Consider the following 18024-nt stretch of genomic DNA (forward strand, 5'->3'; position numbering starts at 1 on the left):
TTAATGTCATTAAGAACTGGGTGCTTGGGCTTTATTCTTAAGGCTTTCTGACTCAGTCTTCCCAAAAGTTCACAAAAGTTTCAGGGAATACAGTAAGTCCTCTACATATGAACCTTCAAGCTGTGAACTGTCAAAGATGTGAACATCTGTTCCATCAATGTCAGGCATGAGTGAAATGGAAGCTCGCCCTCCGTCTCTGTTGCTGATGACCCTTCAGCTCTACCAACTCCCGCCACCTCTCCCTTCTCCAGTAACTCTTCTTGCCTGTTCACCCGGTGCCAGCCCATGTGCCAACTGTTATACTATACACTGTACTTTTCAAGGTCCTGTACTGTAAGATTTTAAATGTTTTATTTTGGTGTTTCTTAATGTATTATTTGTGTGAAACATATTACAAACCCATTACAGTAAAGTACTAGGTGGCTGACTGTGTTAGTTGAGTAGCTAGGCTAACTTTGTTGGACTTACTAACAACTTGAACTTACGGATATGCTCTTGAAATAGAATTTGTTTCTATGTGAGGGACGTACTGTAACAGGAAGCCCAAATACATTAGCTTCTAGGCCCCCCCATATCAACCAAATATCTCTAATTGTCAGAGACTTTCCTGTAATGGAAGCAGAAATAAGAGATCAAGACCTCTAACAAGGAAATATCAGTGGAACCAATTAAAAATATACTGAATGTCACTACTTCTTTATGAAAACCGTGAAACCTAATAAACTAGAGGTTAATGATTTCCTTTCATAACAAGCAAAGGAAGATGACTTCTTCTCTCATGGGCCTTTAGTGAGATCACTGGTGAGAAGAATATTTAGAAGGATAAATGAGATTTCACCAGTGAGCGAGCATCTTACCACCAAGGTGATAATAAAAAGCAAAAATTTCTCCACAGTATATTTCAGGTATTAGGAAACCACACTGATTTTACTTTATAGCTTCCCCTTACTTCTACCTCCTTCATGATAAATAACCATTTATTAGTTTCTCCTTTCTTCTTTGTGGATTTTGTTTCACCTGATAAGCAGCAACTAATTACTAGAGCTGAAAGACAAAGAAAAAGAGAAAAAGTCAAGAAAATTCCTTCACCTCTTGGTGGCTCTTTAACAGAGATGTGAAATAACACCTTTGCTGTGCTGAGGGATAGTCATTATCCACTACAGATATCTGCTCGATTGGGCTCAGCAGGTCCTAGGAACTTGGAGGGTTTTGCCAAACAAAATCTGGAAAGATAACACAATAGAAGATAAAAGTGAATTTTGCCTTCATTGTATTCACACAGAGAGATGTTTCCCCTCTGTCTAAGCCATAGGAACTTAGGAAACTTAAGAAACATAAGAAAAGATGAAATGGTAACCCAGTTTAAGTAGCGGTGGGAAGACAGTGGGTGAAAACCATGGGGTTCAGAATCCTTACCTAGAGAGATGGATTTTTCATTATGATTATGATTGTGACTATGATTGTTATTTGAATTCACACTGAGAGGAAAGTAACTTATTTGGGTAGCTAGGATTCAACTGCAAGCCTTGTTGTCAACTAATGGATTTAGACTTTTATCTGACAGACCAAAGTGAGTAATCACTGCTAGCCAGGAATTAAATCATTCCAAGCTCCCTAAAGTCAAAATATAGTTTAAGATTTCACTCCAAGTTGAATTTGTACATTGTAAACCAGACCCAAGTTTCAGGAGAAAAGGAAGTAGTTCTTATACAAGGAGGCAGTCAGTAAATGTACAAATCAATATCTGAGTGGACAGCAAACCATATAATAAATTGTCCCCATCCTCAACCTGATCAAAGCCGATTGAACCATACATGAGGAACTGACTCAAAGCAGTATATTCATTGGCTTGTGAGTGACCAGATCAATCCTCTTTTTTGTTGTTGTTTGAATTAAGAGACAGATGGAGCTTATGAAAAGGTGAGGGGCATTATTATGTTCATCAAAAAGTACCTTATTTTCATTTGTATAGATAAAGCTGTTGCCTAGAAAATATTTAGAAAATATTATGCCAACAGGAAATGAAAAACCATCGTTACAATCCTATTTCTTTTTTGATGACTACATGAAACTGGATTGGTCATCTGGAACTAATTTACTATGCTTGAAAAATGTAATGTTTCTAGAAAATCTCAGGTGTGAAAATGGTATTTTGCCATTTGTATCAATTTCCATGACAAGTTAAAATGGAGGAAAATTTTCTGTACTCATCAGAGTTCATGTGTCCAGATTTGCTCAGGACATGCCTGGTTTATGCCTTGTTTCCGAGCTTTGTTATTCACTATACCCGCTTTTAGTCTTTCCTGGTGGCTTGGATGGTAAAGAATCTGCCTACAATGCAGAAGACTTGGGTTTGATGCCTGGGTCTGGAAGATCCCCTGGAGAAGGTAATGGCTACCCACCCCAGTATTCTTGCCTGAAGAATCCCATGGACAGAGGAGCCTGGCAGATTACAGTTTCTGAGATCACAGAGTTAAACACAACTGAGCAATTGGCACTTTCACATCAGCTTTCATTCTCAAAAATGTTCCAATATGGATAAATTATGTGGTCACATTAATTATAATATCAAAGTAAAGACTCACAGATTTAAAGTAAAGTGGGCAAATGCTGGAATTTGGCTAACTAATAAAATGTATTTCCTGAAGGTATGGATAAAATGGTAGGGTAGGAAGACCCTGAGTTCCCCTCCTCCCATAAACACACCAAAGTTATGACTATTTATAGAGAAATTATTGATGAGCAAGACCAGAATCTAGCAGAAAATATCTTTCACAACCAAAGATATAAAGAAGGAACAAAAACAAGTCAGGTAGGAGGGAAAGAGACATGGTATAGTTGATACCCATACCTCCAGGTGGGTAACCCACAAAGTGAGAATTAATTATAATTGCAGAAGTCCTCCCCAAAGAATGGGAGATGTGAGCTCCACACCTGACACCCCAACACTGGGATCCTGCTCGGGGAAGATGATCCCCCAGAATGTTTGTCTTTGAAAGCAACTGGGGTTTCCTTCCTGCAGAGTCAGAGGTCTGTGGGAAATACAGACTCTACTCTTAAGGGCTCACATGAAACCTCACATGCTCTGGGACCTAGGGGAGAAGGGGTAATTTAAAAGAAGCCTGGGCCAGACCCAGCCGCTGATCTTGGTGAGCCCTGTCACAGTGGCAGGGGGCGACTGGAACCCACCCTAGGGACAAAGAGTTTGGTGGCAGCCATTTGGGGGAGCACGTGTCTACCACAAGAACGGTGGGACTGGCAAGCAACATTTCACAATCCTCCCTCTAGCTTAGTAACACCAGGACCCAGACCTGACTACCAGCCTGTCAATACCAGAACTGGCATGTCTCACACCAAGCAGTAAACCAGGTGGGGACACAGCCCCACCCACCAGAAGGCAGGCTGCTGAGCCCACAGCTGCTCCAGCAGAGGGCCCACTAGAGGGCGCAGGACCCACCCCCAAACACTGGTATACAGGCCCTAACCTACAATACTCAGGGCCCTGCAGCCAGAAGCCCCAGCACCCGGCTCCACCCACTAGTGAGCAGACACAGCTGAGATTCCTCGGGCCCCAGTCAGAGGACACCAGCCCAGGACCACTGCAGCCCTGCAGCCTGCCATGGCAGGACCCAGCCCACCCACCAGCAGGCCAGCACATGCCCCAGGACCCCTGAGTCCTACCACCACCCTCTACCAAGGTGAATCCAGCCCTGGGAACCCCCAGGCTGAGCCCCTCCCAAAAGCAGGCCAATACCAGCTCTGAGACACCTTGGACCTTCAGCCACGGGGAGGAGAATAGGGGAAGGACAGGAATAGGTGAGGAAGATTAAAAACTACAAATTCTGTTTACAAAATAAATAAGTCACTGGCATGAAATGTACAATCTGGGGAATATAGTCAATAACTATGTAACATCAAGCTGACATGGAGTAACTAGACTTACAGTGATCAGTTTAAAATGCATAGAAATATCTAATCACTATGTTCCATGACATGAACTAACAACTTGGTGCAGGTCAGTTATGGTTCAAAAGCAAACTCATGGATAAAGAGATCAGATTTATGATTACCAGAGGCAGGAGGGGTTGACGGGGGAAAGGGAATTTGATGGGGGCAGTTAAAAGATGCAAACTTCCCATGACTAAATAAATACTAGAAATGTAATGTACAACATGAGAAATATAATTAACACTTCTGTATATTCTAGGGCTTTTTCCCCTGTACTGGCTACGTAACCCAACCGAATCTTTAGTGTGAAACAAAAGACTCAGTTCAAGTAGGAGCAAAAACAAGAGTAAGAATGAGAAATATAATTAGCACTTCCGTATATTCTGGGGCTTTCCTTGTGGCTCAGCTGGTAAAGAATCCGTGTGCAATGTAGGAGACCTGGGTTCGATCCCTGGGTCAGGAAGATCCCCTGGAGGAGGGTGTGGCAACCCATTCCAGTACTCTTGCCTGGAAAATCCCATGGACAGAGGAGCATGGCGGGCTACAGTCTGTGACCTTGCAAAGAGTCAGACATGACTCAAGGGACTTAGCACGCATGTTCTATATAAATTAAGAATAAAACCTAAGGGTTCCCATCACCATGGAAGAAGAGGGAGGCTCCTACACCCATTTAAAAATTGTTATCTTGAGGGTGGGATGAACTGGGAGACTGGGATTGACATGTACACACTATTGATACTGGGTATAAAATAGATAACTCCCTGATAGCTCAGTTGGTAAAGAATCTGCCAGTAATGCAGGAGACCCTGGTTCGATTCCTGGGCCAGGTGATCCCCCGGAGAAGATATAGGCTACCCACTCCAGTATTCTTGGGCTTCCCTTGTGGTTCAGCTGATAAAGAATCTGCCTGCAGTGCAGGAGATCTGGGTTTGATCCTTAGGTTGGGAAGATTCCCTGAAGAAGGGAAGGCTACCCACTCCAGTATTCTGGCCTGGAGAATTCCATGGACTACATAATCTATGGGGTCACAAAGACTCAGACATGACTGAGCGACTTTCAAAAAAAGAAAGAGAGAGCATATTGTATAGCACAGGGAACTCTATTCAATGCTCTGTGGTGACCTAAATGGGAAGGAAATCCAAAAGAGGGGATATATGTATGCATGTAACTGGTTCACTTTGCTGTACAGCAGAAACTAACACGACATTGTAAAGCAACTATAATCCAATAAAAATCAATCAAACAAAAACCCAATGTTTTGTTTGCTATAGACCTATGGGGCTGTGTGTACAAGCACCTGTTAAAAAGGGAACAATATCACCATCACCATCTCAATGGACATGAGTTTGAGCAAGCTCCAGGAGTTGATGATGGACAGAAAGGCCTGTTGTGCTGCAGTAGAGTCCGGACCTGGATATGTTTTGAATTCATGACAGGATTAGCTTTGGGGGCAGGTCAAGAATTTTTCTTCACAATGGGAGAAGAAAGGTTTCATTTTGGTTATGGTGAATCACTTAGACTAAAGCAAAATGGCTAAAATATCATCATTTGTTAACTCTGGGCATGACTAAAGGAGTATTAGATTATGCCCTCCAGAAAGAAAGTGTAAAATTGATATCTTCTTATGGATTTCATATATTTAATTCTTATTTTGCAACAGCATTCCTACTTCTGATAAGCAATTTCAGCATTTTGTTTTTTAAATCAGTACACTTAAATTAATTTTGTTGAGACTTAGAGGCTAATCCTAGAGATAACTGAAGAAATAAAGGCTGAAAATCATCAGCTAGAAATTAATATTAAACATTTCACTCTAGCTTTTGGAAGTTTAGTATAATAAAAAAAAAAAATTAAATGTGGGGGGTAAAAAAAGGAAACAATAGTCTCCAAATGGAGTCACTTGGGTGAGGTACCCCACCCCTCCCTGGCAGCAGACCAGACTTAACACCTAACCTAATTACTTCCCAAGGAATGTGACCTTTAGCTACCCAGCCTGGAATTTCCTGGTCAGCCCCAGGAAATTTACTGAAAGACCCCTTCCTTTCCCCTTAGGAGGGTTAACTTGCCTAAAGCAATGCATTCTTTGCTAATAATTTCCTTTTTCTCCTTCCTTTCTTCCTCCTTTACAAACCTTTCCTTTTCAGCGGTTCAGTGGAGCTCTTTCTAGCCAAGATGGGATGCTTCCCAGTCTGTGAATCACTTAATAGTGTGTTTAGCTCTTCGCGAGCCCATGGACTGTAGCACGCCAGGCCTCCCTGTCCATCACCAACTCCCGGAGTTTACCAAAGCTCCTATCCATTGAGTTGGTGATGCCATCCAAGCATCTCATCCTCTGTCGTCCCCTTCTTCTCCTGCCCTCAATCTTTCCCAGCACCAGGGTCTTTTCCAACGAGTCAGTTCTTTACATTAGGTGGCCAAAGTATTGGAGCTTCATCTTCAGCATCAGTCCTCAATGAATATTAGATCTTCATATTTATTCAGTGGAATTTTTGTTATTTAACAGATTTGTTGTCAGTGATGGGGTTGAAGAAGACTTCCTATGGCTTCAGGGACAAAGTAACACATTCAGTTCTGTTCAGTTGCTCAGTCATGTGCGACTCTTTGCGACCCCATGAATCGCAGCACCCCAGGCCTCCCTGTCCATCACCAATTCCCGGAGTTCACTCAGACTCACGTCCATCAAGTCAGTGATGCCATCCAGCCATCTCATCCTCTGTCGTCCCCTTCTCCTCCTGCCCCCAATCCCTCCCAGCATCAGAGTCTTTTCCAATGAGTCAACTCTTCGCATGAGGTGGCCAAAGTACTGGAGTTTCAGCTTTAGCATCATTCCTTCCAAAGAAATCCCAGGGCTGATCTCCTTCAGAATGGACTGGTTGGATCTCCTTGCAGTCCAAGGGACTCTCAAGAGTCTTCTCCAATACCACAGTTCAAAAGTATTAATTCTTCAGGGCTCAGCCTTCTTCACAGTCCAACACTCACATCCATACATGACCACAGGAAAAACCATAGCCTTGACTAGATGGACCTTTGTTGACAAAGTAATATCTCTGCTTTTGAATATGCTATTTGGAGAAAGCAGTGGCACCCAACTCCAGTACTCTTGCCTGGAAAATCCCATGGATGGAGAAGCCTGGTGGGCTGCAGTCCATGGGGTCGCTAAGAGTCGGACACGACTGAGCGACTTCACTTTCACTTTTCATTTTCATGCATTGGAGAAGGAAATGGCAACCCACTCCAGTGTTCTTGCCTGGAGAATCTCAGGGATGGGGGAGCCTGGTGGGCTGCCGTCTCTGGGGTTGCACAGAGTCGGACACGACTGAAGCGACTTAGCAGCAGCAGCATCTAGGTTGGTCATAACTTTCCTTCCAAGGAGTAAGCGTCTTTTTATTTCATGGCTGCAGTCACCATCTGCAGTGATTTTGGAGCCCCCCAAAAAATAAAGTCTGACACTGTTTCCACTGTTTCTCCATCTATTTCCCATGAAGTGATGGGAACGGATGCCATGATCTTCATTTTCTGAATGCTGAGCTTTAAGCCAACTTTTTCACTCTCCACTTTCACTTTCCTCAAGAGGCTTTTGAGTTCTTCTTCACTTTCTGCCATAAGGGTGGTGTCATCTGCATATCTGAGGTTATTGATATTTCTCCCGGCAATCTTGATTCCAGCTTGTGTTTCCTCCAGTCCAGCATTATTTCCTCCAGTCCAGCATTTCTCATGATGCACTCTGCATATAAGTTAAATAAGCAGGGTGACAATATACAGCCTTGACATACTCCTTTTCCTATTTGGAACCAGTCTGTTGTTCCATGTTCAGTTCTAACTGTTGCTTCCTGACCTGCATACAGATTTCTCAAGAGGCAGGTCAGGTAGTCTGGTATTCCCATCTCTTTCAGAATTTTCCACAGTTTATTGTGATCCACACAGTCAAAGGCTTTGGCATAGTCAATAAAGCAGAAATAGATGTTTTTCTGGAACTCTTTTGCTTTTTCCATGATCCAGCAGATTGCAAACCACTTCAGTATTCTTGCCTTGAGAACCCCATGAAGAGTATGAAGAGGCAAAATGATAGGATACTGAAAGAGGAACTCCCCAGGTCAGTAGGTACCCAGTATGCTACTGGAGATCAGTGGAGAAATAACTCCAGAAAGAATGAAGGGATGGAGCCAAAGCAAAAACAATACCCAGCTGTGGATGTGACTGGTGATAGAAGCAAGATCCGATGTTGTAAAGAACAATATTGCATAGGAACCTGGAATGTCAGGTCCATGAATCAAGGCAAATTGGAAGTGGTCAAACAAGAGATGGCGCGAGTGAATGTCGACATTCTAGGAATCAGAAAACTAAAATGGACTGGAATGGGTGAATTTAACTCAGATGACCATTATATCTACTACTGCGGGCAGGAATCCCTCAGAAGAAATGGAATAGCCATCATGGTCAACAAAAGAGTCCGAAATGCAGTACTTGGATGCAATCTCAAAAATGAGAGAATGATCTCTGTTCGCTTCCAAGGCAAACCATTCAATATCCCAGTAATCCAAGTCTATGCTCCAACCAGTAATGCTGAAGAAGCTGAAGTTGAACGGTTCTATGAAGACCTACAAGACCTTTTAGAACTAACACCCACAAAAGATGTCCTTTTCATTATAGGGGACTGGAATGCAAAAGTAGGAAGTCAAGAAACACCTGGAGTAACAGGTAAATTTGGCCTTGGAATACGGAATGAAGCAGGGCAAAGACAGAGTTTTGCCAAGAAAATGCACTGGTCATAACAAACACCCTCTTCCAACAACACAAGAGAAGACTCTACACATGGACATCACCAGATGGTCAACACTGAAATCAGATTAATTATATTCTTTGCAGCCAAAGATGGAGAAGCTCTATACAGTCAGCAAAAACAAGACTGGGAGCTGACTGTGGCTCAGATCATGAACTCCTTATTGCCAAATTCAGACTTAAATTGAAAAAAGTAGGGAAAACCACTAGACCATTCAGGTATGACCTAAATCAAATCCCTTATGATTATACAGTGGAAGTGAGAAATAGATTTAAGGGCCTAGATCTGATAGATAGAGTGCCTGATGAACTATGGGATGAAGTTTGTGACATTGTACAAGAGACAGGGATCAAGACCATCCCCATGGAAAAGAAATGCAAAAAAGCAAAATGGCTGTCTGGGGAGGCCTTACAAATAGCTGTGAAAAGAAGAGAGGTGGAAAGCAAAGGAGAAAAGGAAAGATATAAGTATCTGAATGCAGAGTTCCAAAGAATAGCAAGAAGAGATAAGAAAGCCTTCCTCAGCAATCAATGCAAAGAAATAGAGGGAAACAACAGAAAGGGAAAGACTAGAGATCTCTTTAAGAAAATTAGAGATACCAAGGGAACATTTCATGCAAAGATGGGCTCAATAAAGGACAGAAATGGTATGGACCTAACAGAAGCAGAAGATATTAAGAAGAGGTGAAAAAATACACAGAAGAACTGTACAAAAAAGATCTTCACAACCCAGATAATCACGATGGTATGATCATTGACCTAAAGCCAGACATCCTGGAATGTGAAGTCAAGTGGGCCTTAGAAAGCATCACTATGAACAAAGTGACACATAGGTACCTACAAACTCCTTTTTGAGTATAAAGGAGTCCTTGGGCCTAGAAAAGAAAACAATGGTCTCAAAGGCCCTTGCTGAGTCATCTAACTTTGGGGAAAACAAAACCAAACTTTAAGTCCCACCCTGATGCTCCAGGGTGGTTGCATCTACCAGGGACTTATCACCCCCTGCCCAGAAACCTCCCACCCACTACCTCTGCCCAGGACTTATCACCCCTTGCCCAGAGGACTTATCACCCCCTGCCCAAAACCTCCCACCCTCTGTTCAACTGCAAATGCCATCTCAACTAAAGAATACCAAAAGCGTCCTGCCTGACTAACTTTCCCTTATTGCTTCCACAAACCTCCCTTTAAATATGAAGCCTTCCTGATCCCTCTCATGCTCAGCCTGGCCGTTAGGCCGACTGTCGCCCCTCCTTGCCTGAATAAAGGTAACCTACCTCTGTTGAGGCCATCTCTCCTTTTCTGCCTTGGCCCGAACTATACCTTACAGAATACACTGTTTTTCTCACCATTCCCAAGGGTCATGAGGATTTCTCTCTTGGTTCTGAGCTCCACTTCTTTGGGTTAAGACCCTGAGCAAAGTCCGGGAGACAGTGAAGAACAGGTCACGTTCCTGATCTAAACTGGCTTTCCAGTCCAGGGCTTAATGGGTCAACTGGAATGGCAGACCAGTGTTCCATCTCTAAATTGAGTCCCTGGTCCTCAGTTCCATCCGCAGTTCCCCAGTTGTTTGGAATCCCTCTCCCCAGTTCTAGTCCACAGTCTCTATTTCCAGGAGTCTGTTGGTTTAGTCCAGCCTGAATGTGAATTGTTGGTGATGGGCATGATCTTGTCTTGGTCAGTCTGCAGTAACATCTTTTGCTTACTGCCAGTGTGTTAAAGTACACATTTGTTTGTCTTGTTTTATGTAAATAAAGGCTATTGTCAACAGAGCTCATAAGCCAAAAATCCACAGAAATTGGGCAAAAGTCAAGAATTAAAAGGCAGTTAGACTGTTTTCCACCTAACTCCAAGACTCTTGTGTTAGGGTAGGTTAAACTCAGAATGTGGAGAAGGCAATGGCAAGCCACTCCAGTACTCTTGCCTGGAAAATCCCATGGATTGAGGAGCCTGGTAGGATGCAGTCCATGGGGTTGCTACGAGTTGGACGTGACTGAACAACTTCACTTTCACTTTTCACTTTCACACAATGGAGAAGGAAATGGCAACCCACTCCAGTGTTCTTGCTTGGAGAATCCCAGGGACAGGGGAGCCTGGTGGGCTGCCGTTTATGGGGTCGCACATGACTGATGCAACTTAGCAGCAGCAGCAGCAAACTCAGAATGGGTTAGATTGATAGTAGGTCACCTACCAACCTCAAGAAAATTTCCATGCAGCGATGTAAACTGTAAAACATGCACAATTCCTAACCCAGAAGTCCATCCCTTTTCAGTTTTCATCTCCAAGAAATTCAAAGTCTGAGCCAATGGGACCCTTAAGTTCTAAAGGGTCAAGTGTGCCACCTTCCAATATATTTGTTTATTTTATGTCTAAAAACTATGGCCACAGGAGCTATAAACATCTACAAAAATGGCAAAATGTTTTTAAGAGCAGCATAAAATTACAATAGCAATTATGGGAAATATTCTAATTAGGCAAGATCATTCATTTAAGAATGGTTCCCAAATTAAACAAATTGAAAAGGATGCTTATTTTAATTGGTATGCAGAAGCCTCCAAAAGATGCCAAGATTCCCAAATAACTTCATTAAAAGACTCCTTACAGAAAGCTAATGAAAATTTAAATACACAAGAGATACCCAAAACAAAAGACGATAGGAATGATGTGACTTCTACAGCCCGTCTCTCCTTCTTCGCCTGAGTACCCAGGACGTTTTACTAATTATCTGAACTGCCTTTCCACTTTCAAGAGACTATTAAAGAGTTACTTTTAAAAATAAAACCACCCAAGGTTATAGGCAATCCTTCTCAGATATCTTTCACTCCTTGGTCAAAGACAGAACTAAGAGCCATTGTTAAAGAAATTCCTAAGCCCAGGGAGGATGCACAGAAGTTTTTCAAAAAATTTAGAATCCTTATCAGAGCTTCAAAAGGTAAGGAATCTGCCTGCAATGCAGGAGACCCAGGTTCAATCCCTGGGTTGGGAAGATGCCCTAGAGACAGGAATGGTTACCCGCTCCAGTATTCATGTCTGAGAATTCCATGGACAGCCTGGTGGTTCTAAAGAACGGGACATGACAGGGTGATTAACTTTTTCACTTTACAGAACTCTTATCAGGGCTTATGATCCCGGGCTGCCAGAACATTGCTTATGCATATGTTGGTAGGACCTGGTGAAGCCCCAGAATGGATGTGGGAAGCAGAATAGAATTATCCAGAGGATGGTAGTCAAGATCTTCAGTCTCCAACATGGCTCCCTAACAACCAGAAAAAGATTCCAAAATAGCAACTGATCTTTTGAAAACCATTCTTAGAGTCTTCCTTGCACACAGTGATTGGTCTATTATTCAAACATGCAAACGAAAGACAAACCATGGCAGACTTTAGATCCTGTTTGGAAGGGATCCTCCTACAATACTCTGGGTTCCATACAATAAGTAAGGTCACTCAAACTGCTCTAGTTGCCCTGTTTGTAAATGAATGGAATTTGATGTTAATCAGTAGGTAAAAAGGCAGAAAATAGAATTAGAGGCCACAGGCCTGACTGAACCCACAGCTGAGCAGTTTGAAAGGACTTTGGACCAAGACCTTAAATAAAGATTCATCAAACTAATGGTCTTAAAATTGCAGCAGCTCCAAGGCTAGAGACCTCAAATAAAATCTAGACCTCCCTCATTGCACCCCCTTAGGGGTCTGTCATCAAGATTTGACCCAGGGTGTTCCCTGGTGGTTCAGTGGCTGAAACTCCATGCTCCCAGTGCAGGGGACCCGGTTCCATTCCTGGTCAGGGAACTAGATCCCATATGCCACAATTAAGATCTGGCACAGCCCAATAAATAAAATTAAAACAGCAACAGCTGAACCAGAGTTCAGTGTCTCTCATGTAAACAATTAGGGCACTGGAGAAAAAAATTGTCCTCTTCAGTCCAATACAAATCCCTCAATATCCACTCATAATTCCTCAAGGGAAAGCCCCCTATGAGACCCTGCCAGAACTGATGGGGCTCCCTGGGACCCACTAGTAAACAGCTACCAGTAATACCCTTAAACAGCCAAGGAGAAACTAAAATTAAAATTAATCAAAAAATCTTTCCAAATTCTGGTAGATACTCAGGCTATACTTTCTACTTTAAACCCCACTCTCATAAAACAACAGATGCCTCGGAGTGAAACTGAAGTTTTCCATTTTGGAGGTATTTAATCAAGTTCAGAGAGGATTTCTGTCTCAACTAGTACAAATGACTCTGGGACCTTTGATTGAAAGGAATTCTTTTTTTGCTATGTGACCCAGCCCCTGCCAATCTGTGAAGTAGAGATCTCCTCTCTAAATTAAAAAGGCTGATACATTTCACTTCTAATGGAGGCTTCACCTTAGCATTTGCTGAATAGCTTGAATCTGGTCTTTTATGTTCTTTACAATATTTCTTTGATGTAGAAGAGGAAGAATTACAGTAAATTTAATTAAGGCATTTGAAAATCCATGGGCTACCTTTAATGTTGACATTGGGAGAATAAAAAGTTCAGAAACTATGAAAGTCAAAGGATGAGTCCCTCAGTCATGTCTGACTCTTTGTGACCCCATGGACTGTAGCCCACCACGCTCCTCTGTCCATGGGATTCTCCAGGGATCTTCCTGACCCACGGATCCAACCCAAGTCTCCTGCATCTCCTGCATTGGCAGATGGATTCTTTACCACTGCAGCTTCTGGGAAGCCTCCAAAATTCCAATAAATCTGATTAAACCTCCCCATTAAAATCTGAGGTCTACAAGGCCTCGCACCAATAGTAAAAGACCTATTTGTTTCCTGACCAGTTTCCCTAACACACTGATTCTCCAGTCTGGAGGCCTTATGGGTGATTTGTCATATCATGTCATCCCCACAGGGATGGTAATTTGTCTAGGTCTTAAGAGCCATTAACAAGATGTCAATCCCCATTTCCCAATTGTTCCAAACTTGAACACTCTTGTTACAAGTTCTATCTGACTCAAAATGGTTGAGTGTTTTAGACGTTTTCCTGCCTTTTTCAGCATTCCTGTAAACCCCAACAGCCAGTATCTATTTGCCTTTACTTGAGACAATTAACAATGTAGCTGGACAGTCGTACCTCAGAGTTTACTGAGGTCTTTCCCATTTCTCCCAAGTGCTCCCTCAAGATCTAAGCACCTGTCAGTTCCTTAGGAACCCAGTCCTTTTATAATATGTAGATGATCTCATCCTGGGCTCAAGTACCAAAGAGGCATTCATAAAAGATTTCATTTGTTTGCTGCAATAGTTAGCTGAGAAGGGACATAAAATATCTAAAGAGAAATTGTAATGAACAGCCAACTCATTGGAAAAGATTCTGATGATGGGAAAGATTGAAGGCAAAAAGAGAAGAGGGCGGCAGAGGATGAGATGATTGAAAGGCATCACTGACTCAATGGACATGAACTTGGGCAAACTCTGGGACATAGTGAGGGACAGGGAAACTGCAAGTGTGCTGCAGTCTATGGGGTTGCAAAGAGTCAGACATGACTGAGCAACAGAACAACAACAATAAATTGGACACTGTTCATTACTTAAGGAATGATCTAAGAGCTATCTCCAAAAAGGTTAAACATATCAAAGAACTTCCTAGGCCCACAACTAAATGATAGCCTCAGCTCCATAGATTTCTAGGCAAGGCTAGACTGATAACTGCAGACTATGGGTTTCTAAATTTTTCCTCTGTTGGCTTCCCCAGTCTATGAACTTCATAAAATTTCAGTCCCTGAACCTCTTCCATGGGAAGATAAACATGAGCAGGCCTTTACAAGACTAGAACAAGCACCACCAGAGCCATCTGCCCTAGGACTGCCAAACTATTCAAAACCTTTCATCAGGACTGATATTGAAGCTGAAACTCCAATACTTTGGCCACCTGATGCACAGAGCTGACTCATTTGAAAAGACCCTGATGCTGGGAAAGATTGAAGGCGGGAGGAGAAGGGGATGACAGAAGATGAGATGGTTGGATAGCATCACCAACTCAATGGACAGGAGTTTGGGTAAACTCTGGGAGTTGGTGATGGACAGGGAAGCCTGATGTGCTGTAGTCCACGGGGCTGCAAAAAGTCAGACACGACTGAGTGACTGAACTGAACTGGGGCTTCTCTGGTGGTCCAGTGGTTAAGAATCCACTGGTGGTTAAGAAGGCACATGGGTTCGATCCCTGGTCGGGGGAGAGTCCACATGTCAGGCAGCTAAGCCCTTACACCACAGCCACTGAGCCCGAGGACCCTATAGCCTGTGCTCTGCAACAAGAGAAGCCATCACAATGAGAAGCCCGTGCACCACAACCAGAGAAAGCCGTCGAGAAGCAACAAAGACCCAGCACAGCCAAAAATAAAAAACAAATTTTAAAAATGTCACCTTATTTGTACATGAAAAGATAACCAGGCCCTGGGAATGCTCACACGAGAACATGGCAATAAGCATGAGTCTAACGCCTGTTAGAGCATACCATTGATTCGGTTGCTCTTGCCCATCCCAACTGCCTTAAGGCTAGAGTCACAGCTGCAAAACTGGCAAAAGCCTCTGGAATTCAAACTTAGGGTATGACATTTATCATAAACCCCACATGCTCTCCAGAGTCTTCTTAACTCTTAATTAACTCAATATCTCTCTGAGACCAGAGTAACCTGCTCTGAGATCTTTCTGCTTTCACCACTGAATCTGCATTCCCAACATGGCAACCATCTTAATCCAGCCACATCACCACTTCTGCCTGACGAAGGCAAGCCCCTTGACTGTGAGGTCATATGTCCCATTTCATGACACCGGTCCTGATATGAGACATCATTTTAACTAATCCTCATTTTGTTTGTTCATGGGTCATATTGTAAAAATGAGAGAAGGAATTTCCAAGCTGGTTTATACTGTTACTATCTGATATAAACTACTTGAAAAGGGAGAATCTCCCACAAACTAAATTCAACCAACAAGCAGAGGTCTATGCCTTGACCAGAGCATGCCACTTATCATAAGGGTAAACTGTTAACGTTCATGTTTATATTGAGAGCTGATATGCCTTTCAAGTCATCCATGATTTTAGGATGTTATGGAAACAAAGGGGTTGTCTTAAGTCCACAGAGACCCCAATCAAAAATGGGCAACAAGTAAATGAACTTCTTATTGTTATTCTCTTACCTTCTGAAATTGTGGCCATAAAATTGCTTACACTAGAAGACTGAACCCAAATGCCAGGGATGTGCCCTAGCCAACTTACATGTAAAGGGAACTGCAACAGAATCTGTAAAAGTTATAACATGGATGAAGTCCATCCTGTTTCTACAAAATATGATTCCTCATTGTCAGATTTTTGCATCCTGATGTCCTTGTAGCATGGTAGCTGTCTGCTCAGAGAAATTAAAGTGGGCAAATAATGGTTATAAATTAAATAAACAGGTGGGTTTATGAGAAACCCAAGACAGCTGTTTGGTTCTTCTTCCCTGTTCCCTAGTAAATACCATTTTTTTACATCCAAGGTGCATTTAAGATGATCCAAATTATGACTAAGCATTGGTGGGAAAAGAGCTTCCCTGGTGACTCAGTCAGTAAAGAATCCACCAGCAATTCAGGAGACCAGTTGCAATGCAGGAGACCTGAGTTTGATCCCTGGGTTGGGAAGATACTCTGGAGAAAGGAATGGCAACTCACTCCAGTATTCTTGCCTGGAAAATTTCATGGACAAAGGAGACTGGCAGGTTACAGTCCATGGAATCCAAGAGTTGGACATGACTTATCAACTAAACCACCACCATCACCACTGGTGGCAAGACTTCTATAAAGCTGTGAAAATAGTTCACCAAGAAAGTCTGACTTGTTAGGTCCATAATCCTAGAAAACTATTTTTATGCCCTGGGAGCTCAAAATTCCTCCCTCTGGATCCTCTGGATCCCTCTGGATCCCTCTGGATCCTGCAGCTGAACTTCTTTCAGTTGCCATCTAGTGTGGGTCATCAGTATGGTCTTGTTGTATTAATATTATGTATGTTTTCTGGGTGAGTTGAAGGCTTCCTCTGATACCCCTAATCTGGCAAAGAAACTGTTAGAAAGGACCTTCCAGCAGTAAATGAAAATGAGAATGTGATCAGAAACCTCTCCTTACTTTTGGAGATATTGCAGATTTTGCTACTAACACAATATTTGCCCCCCAAAAGATCCTTAGACTCTCAGGTTAAACTTGTTCTTAAAGGACCTCCCTGGTGGTCTGGTGGTTAAGAATACACCTGGCAATGCAGGGGACCTGGGTTCAACACCTGGTCGGGTAACTAGGTCCTACATGCTGCAGAGCACTAAGCCTGAGCCCCAACTAGGAGCGTGTGTACCACACCTAGAGAATCTGTGCGCTGCAACAAAGACCCCAAATGACACAATAAAGGTCCCGTGCACCATGAAGAAGACTCACACAGCCAAATATATAAATATTTTTTAAAAGCTGTTCTTGATAATAGGATGTTGCTATTGTTTAGTTGCTGAGTCATGTCCAACTCTTTTGCAACCCCATGGACTATAGCCCACCAGGCTCCTCTGTCCATGTGATTTCCCAGGCAAGAATACTGGAGTGAGTTGCCATTTCCTTCTCCAAGGGTTCTTCCCTACCCAGGGTTTGAATCCACATTTTGTGCATTGGCAGGTGGATTCCTTACCACTGAGCATGAGGAAAGTCCTATAATAGAATTTGTTGTTCAGTCGCTAAGTCATATATGACTCTTTGCAACCCCATGGACTCCAGCATATCAGTCCCCTCTGTCCTTCAGTATCTCCTGGAGCTTGCTCAAACTCATGTCCATTGAGTCCATGATGCTATCCAGCCATCTTATCCTCTGTCACCCCATTCTCCTCCAGCCTTCAATCTTTCCCAGCATCAGGGTCTTTTCCAATGAATTGACTCCTTGTATAAGGTGGCCAAAGTATTAGAGCTCCTGTGGATAATCAGGGTTTATTTCCTTTTGGATTGACTGATTTGCAGTCAAGGGACTCTCAAGAGTCTTCTCAAGCACCACAACTCCAAAGCATTAATTCTTCAGCATTCAGTCTTCTTTATGGTCCAACTCTCACATCTTGTGCATGACTACTGGGAAAACCATATCTCTAGTAGGATAGCCCTCAGTTATGTTTTAGCTGAGCAAGGACCTAACTGTGCTGTGGCCAACACCACCTGCTGCACCAAGATTAACATTTCTGGGGGCACTGAAACTCACTTACGTTCACTCACCAAGCTAGGCACTTGGCTTAAAAAGGTGACCCTTTCACAGAGCCTTTCTCTGACTTATTTTA

The sequence above is a fragment of the Bubalus bubalis genome, chromosome 5 (genome assembly GCF_019923935.1).
Source record: "Bubalus bubalis isolate 160015118507 breed Murrah chromosome 5, NDDB_SH_1, whole genome shotgun sequence".
Classification (NCBI taxonomy): domain Eukaryota; kingdom Metazoa; phylum Chordata; class Mammalia; order Artiodactyla; family Bovidae; genus Bubalus; species Bubalus bubalis.